The sequence below is a fragment of the Heloderma suspectum genome, chromosome 1 (assembly GCF_057233095.1).
Source record: "Heloderma suspectum isolate Gila_16-S chromosome 1, 16-S_ref, whole genome shotgun sequence".
In the NCBI taxonomy this organism is placed as follows: domain Eukaryota; kingdom Metazoa; phylum Chordata; class Lepidosauria; order Squamata; family Helodermatidae; genus Heloderma; species Heloderma suspectum.
The window spans coordinates 135,876,404-135,882,762 of NC_139458.1; positions in this window are offsets into that span (position 1 = coordinate 135,876,404).

Genomic DNA, 6,359 nt, shown 5'->3' on the forward strand with positions numbered 1-6,359 from the left:
GTTCATCTCAGTACTGCTACAGGATCATCCTTGTTTTTGCCTCCCTCCCTACAATCTCTTAGCAGTTCAGTTCAGTATCCTCCCTACTTGCTTCCTTACATATTGTAGGATTGTTTTAAAAAAACAAAGGAAGAAAGAAACAGAGCCTGTGTGGTGACAGAGAGATTCTTGCCTCCCCTAACCAATAACAACAACAACAACAACAACAATAAACAAAACACGGCCATAGTGGTGCCTGATAGTAACCAGAAAGGTAATGGTGAAAGTATGGAAGGGAATATGCATGGCAATAGGGCTCCACATCCCAAATGTCACTGCATATCTAAATAAGCACACCTCTTTAAAAAGATGGAATCATAGATCATAGATCATAGAATCATAGAATAGTAGGGTTGGAAGGGGCCTACAAGGCCATCGAGTCCAATCCCCTGCTCAATGTGGAAATCCAAGTCAGAGCATCCCTGACAGGTGGCTGTCCAGCCTCGTCTTGAACGCCTCCAGCGTGGGAGAGCCCACCACCTCCCTAGGTAATTGGTTCCATTGCTCTAACAGTCAGGAAGTTTTTCCTGATGTTCAGCCAGAATCTGGCTTACTGTAACTTGAGCCCATTATTCCGTGTCCTGCACTCCGGGATGATCAAGAAGAGATCCTGGCCTTCTTCTCTGTGACAACCTTTCAAGCACTTGAAGAGCACTGTCATATCTCCCCTCAGTCTTCTCTTCTCAAGGCTAAACATGCCCAGTTCTTTCAGTCTCTCTTCAGAGGGCTTTGTTTCCAGTCCCAAGATCATCTTTGTTGCCCTCCTCTGAACCCTCTCCAGTTTGTCTGCATCCTTCTTAAAGTGTGGTGCCCAGAACTGGACACAGTACTCCAGGTGAGGCCTAACCAGTGCTGAGTAGAGAGAAACTAGTACTTCCCGGGATTTGGAAGCTATGCATCTATTAATGCAGCGCAAAAGAGCATTTGCCTTTTTTGCAGCCACATCACATTGTTGGCTCAGATTCAGCTTGTGATCGACAACAATTCCAAGATCCTTCTCGCTTGTAGTGTTGTTGAGCCACGTATCCCCCATCTTGTAACTGTGCATTTGGTTTCTTTTTCCTAGGTGCAGAACTTGGCATTTCTCCCTATGAAATGTCATTCTGTTGTTTTCTGCCCAGTGCTCCAGTCTATCAAGATCACTTTGAATTCTGTTTCTGTCTTCCAAAGTATTAGCTATCCCACCCAATTTTGTGTCATCTGCAAATTTGATCAGCTTTCCCTGCACCTCCTCCTCCAAGTCATTAATACAAATGTTGAAGAGCACTGGGCCCAGGACTGAGCCTGCTCGATACCTCTCCCAGTTTGAGAAGGTCCCATTGATAAGCACTCTTTGAGTCCGATTCTGTAGCCAACTGTGGATCCACCGGATCGTTGCTTCATCTAGCCCACTTTGAGCTAGTTTGCTCATCAGGATATCGTGGGGCACTTTGTCGAAAGCTTTGCTGAAGTCGAGGTATATTATGTCTACAGCATTCCCATGGTCCACAAGGGAGGTGACTTGATCAAAAAATGAGATCAGATTCATCTGGCAGGATTTGTTCTTGACAAATCCATGTTGGCTTCGTGTAATCACTGCATTGTTTTCACGGTGCTTCCAGATGGATTGCTTTATCATCTGTTCCAGAATTTTCCCAGGGATTGATGTCAGACTGACTGGCCTGTAGTTCCCAGGTTCCTCCTTTTTACCCTTTTGGAAGATAGGGACAACATTAGCCCTCCTCCAGTCATCTGGCACTTCCCCGGTCCTCCATGATTTCTCAAAGAGAATAGACAGCGGTTCTGAGAGTTCTTCTGCCAGTTCCTTTATGACTCTAGGATGCAGTTCATCTGGCCCTGGAGATTTGAACTCATTCAAAGTAATTAGGTGTTCCTTGACCATATGCCTATCGATCTCAAGCTGCAATCCTGCCCCTTCAGCCTGTACTTCGCCTTTGCCAGGGGGCTCATAGACCTTCTTTTGGGAGAAGACTGAGCCAAAGTAGGAATTGAGCACCTCTGCCTTTTCTTTGTCATCTGTTATAATTTTGCCATGCTTATTTAATAGCTGAACCACCATTTCTTTCCTCTGCCTTTTACTTGTGCACGTAGCTGAAGAAAGCCTTTTTGTTGCTTTTAGCATCCCTCGCTAACCTCAGCTCGTTCTCAGCTTTAGCCTTCCTGATGCCATCCCTGCAATTCTGTGCTACCTGCCTGTACTCATCCTTTGTTACTTGGCCTTCTTTCCACTTCCTATATGTGTCCTTTTTTGTTTCCAGGTCATCTCTAAGCTTTTTGTGAAGCCACATTGGCTTCTTCTGTTGTCTTCCACTTTTTTTCTTGTTGGAATTGTTTGTAATTGTGCCTTGAGAATTTCCTTTTTTAAAAGCTCCCACCCATCATGGACACTTTTTCTCATTAGCGTCGCTTGCCATGGGACCTTACTGATCATTGTTCTGAGTTTATTAAAATCAGCTTTCCTAAAATCCAGGGTACGCGTTTGACTACACTCGGCTTTTGCTTCCCTTAGAACCAAGAACTCAAGTACAACATGGTCGCTTTCCCCCAGAGTTCCTGTAACTAACATCTGTTGGCCCATACGGGGACAACAGATGTTAGTTGTCCCCATACGTTGAAGAGGTACGGGGTACGTTAGTTGTACCCTGTGAAGAGTAGCACTAAGGTCATCTATACTGGTAGAGACTGCGCTCCTCTTCCATCCTTCCCCCAAAAGTTGGACTTACAGTGGTAAGAGACAAAAAATGGAAGAAGCACTGGCAAAACACAGGAGGATTGCAAATGGATGATGATGTCATGTGGAGCTCCACAAAATGTGAGCAAACAAGCAGTGGCGATTCCACAATAAATGCCTCACCTGGGGTGCTTCCAGGCAGATGGCCCCTAGCGTTACCAGTTAGGGCCCTTCTAGATGGAAGGGTCCTAGGGCTAACTATTGGTATCTCTATACCAGCCTAAAATCCTGCATTTAAAACAGGGCTTTCTGCTTCCGTTTTACATGCAGGATCACAGTGCCTCCCTTTTTCACGTGCTACCTTTCCCCCCACCATTTCCCCCTCCTTCTCCCCGTATCTGAGTCTTCCATTATCTTTCATTGATCTCGCTCCTCTTTTTGTCGCTTTTACTCTTTTCATGGAGGAAACTGAAGTGGAACACAGTGGGGTAATTTGATAGCTCATTGTCTGCAATCTCTTTAACAACGGAACAAAGGGCATTTAGTGCAGGAGATGCCTTGAATTTTCATGGCGTCATGTAAAGAGCCCACAAACTTCTGTGAAGGAGCAATCTCAATCGCAGGATAAAAGCTCCATGTGAAGGAGCTCTATGAGAAGGCATTGTGCAGCTATTCCATCTTTTCTTCCTTAACAGATTTTCTGTGGTAAGAAAAAGACAGAAGAAGTAGTGGGAAAATATGGGTTATGAGTGGAAGATGTCATCTTCATCTGGACATGAAAATTCCATGAATGAAGCAGGGTGATGGCAACACAAAGGCCTCATCTGGAAGCAGCCGTAGAAGAAGCCATTGTGCAGTTATTCTGTCTTTTTTCTTCTGAATGGATTTTCTATGACAAAATGGAAGAAGCGGTGGGAAAACTCAGGAGGGCTACAAGTAGAAGACTATGCTGCTTGGGCCGCCCCTAACATTCTGTGAATGAGGCAGAGCAACAGCACAGTACAAGCCTCATTTGGAATCACCCTATATTCAAGTATAGTGCTGAGCAAACTGAGGAAAAAACACTGAGCCTTGGCAAGGCCTTAGATCTGAGCTATACACTTGGTCCTTGGGTTTAGCAATGATTCTTAACCCTTAATTAGCTCATTTACCAGCAGGCACAGCAGATGTGCCTAGATAGAAGATGTAAATAATGTAGAATAATACTTCACCCAGCTGTTCTGAATCTCTCAGTTGGCTTGGCACATTATCCAAGTAATTGTTACTCAACAATCCTATGTACGCTCATCCAAGAGTAAGCCTCATAATGGGACTTCTTAGTAAAGAAGCATAGACTGGGTTTGCATAACGTGAGAACCTACCGTGGGTGACACGTTACAGTGGGTTATCATGTTTATCACATTATGAGTTCAGACCACTTCCCAGAGTATTGTTCCTGGGCAACAAGCCACCCTGACAAACCATGGTTTGTTTTAGGAGTTGTTCAACCCATGATGGATTGGCGTGTTGTCCGAACCTGGCACTGCCAACCCATCGTGGGTTGTAGGCATTGGTAAGCGAACTGCTCGTCAAAAGCGGCAAAACCCCCTGCCGCTCTTCCTGAGCAATCTTGCCTGTGCCGCAGTGACAACCCCCTCCACCGATGCCCAAGTGGAACTTTGGAGGGGCTGTCACTTGTTCGCAACCCCCTTAAAAAAAAAATCGGGCACCCACATTGGCACAAATTGGGCTGAAATATGTTTTTTATTTATTTTTTCGGCCCTAGGAATATGCGCAAATGTCTTCATGATTTTTCTGTTTGTTTTTTTTGGTTGGGTTTTTGGAGTTATGCAACAGATGGGCAATGTTCCTGTGTTCTCCCCACACCTCACCTGTGGGCTGGAAAACAACTCATTAGTTCTCTTTAAATTAAATGAACTCAGCCAGGGGCCCATGCCAGGTGGAACAGGATGGGAAGTTAGCGATTTCCATAGTCACAGTCAGGAAGGGATGATTTATGAGCCAGGTGCTCCTACAGGCTACCAAACTGAAGGCCTAACAGGCCATGGTGCTGCCTGGCTGGGCCTGCCAGAAAGCCGGCCTCACTGCCCCTTCCAGGTCTACATTCTACCATTTGCACTGCAGCCACTCTCAGCTGAGCACAGTGGAATCTCCCCCCCGAGGTTTAATTTGCTGTTCTCCCCTGGCTGGGCCTCGCCTGCCCATGTTGCGAGGAACTGGAGACCAGGGATAGCCCATGAAACAGGCATGCGCAGCACGAGGCACTGTTGCCGCTCTCAGAACGACGCTCCTTTGGCATGGCGGAGCCTGGTTGTGCTGCTGCCTGCCACTATCATTTTGCCTTATGAGGCAGGCGCTTCCACGGTGCCAGTTAAACGCAAGGGCATCCCCCCCTCCTGTGTTTAATTTACTGACTTCCTGTCCTGAGCCTTCAGCATATGCTTGGAAATGGAAAGCAGAGACAGACAGTGAGCTGTTGCACAGAGCACAGCCTTGTTTCTATGCCCATGAAGTTGTACGCTTATTGTGCAAAGAAAAAGTCTGGGGAAACCCTAAATCGGAGGCGTCTATAATGGTTTTGCTTTTTGCATCCATTCAGGAATATGCATGGAATAAATGCAAATACTGAAACGATTAGGGCGCAATCCTATGACCGCTAGTCAGCGGCTAGACGGCCATAAGATAGCCTAAGAGCCTAAAATGTCTTCATTTTTTTAAATTCTAAAAGTGGGCAGGTAACAATAGCTTGGAGCACAAAGAACTCTTACACCAGCTCTGAGGCCTCTACAGGTCTTTTCCTGTTCCATCCTTAATGTGACTGGGCTACGAGTTAGAGGATTAACCTGGCCCAGGGGTGTCAAGTCTCTTTCAGCCTGAGGACTGAAATCAGTTTCCCAGAAGCTCTCACAGGGTGCATTCCAGTGGTGGGCAGGGCTGAAAGAAAAAGGAGGAGAGGCCAAACTACAAAAAATACCAGCACATTTTATCTTACTGCCAGTAACTAAGCCACAGGAGAGGCATTTCAGGCTTTTAGAATCAAAAGCCAGGAAACCACCAAACAATAGGACATTGGGGAACAAACAGGGTGTGGGGCCAGGAGAAGGAGTGGGGCCTTTTGGGGAACCCCAGAGGGCTGAATTGGGACCACAGGCAGGCCAGATCGGTCCACAGGCTTGATGTTCAGCACACCTGACCTATCCTCTCCCAATAAGTGCAATTCAGAAGGCTTTTCACCTGAGCTCTTAATTGAATTGCCTCTTGTACAGGCCAGTAGAGAAGAACCCTTCCCCGCCCCAGCTTTATGCTTCCCTAAAATGTTCAGGAATATGTGTGCTGGCTGCAGTGGATGGGTGTGGTACCATTTCTTCCTTTTCCTCTTTGGAGTGTCTTGTTCCAAGGCTGAAGCTGAAAGCAACCATTGTCCAACTGTGTTTTTCTTAACACAGGGGTGAGGAAGTTTAATTGATTGTTTTCTTGAGTTAAGAGTCTGGCTTCTAATTTTCTTTCCTTGAATGTCCCAATCAGGGAGTTTTGACTGACTCATCAACAGAGAGAAGATCACAAGGGAAGGACTGAAAAACCAAATCAATGATCAGTCTGGTGTTGAAGGCAGGCCTTTTCTCTTTGATACTGCCTGTTGTGAGCTTCA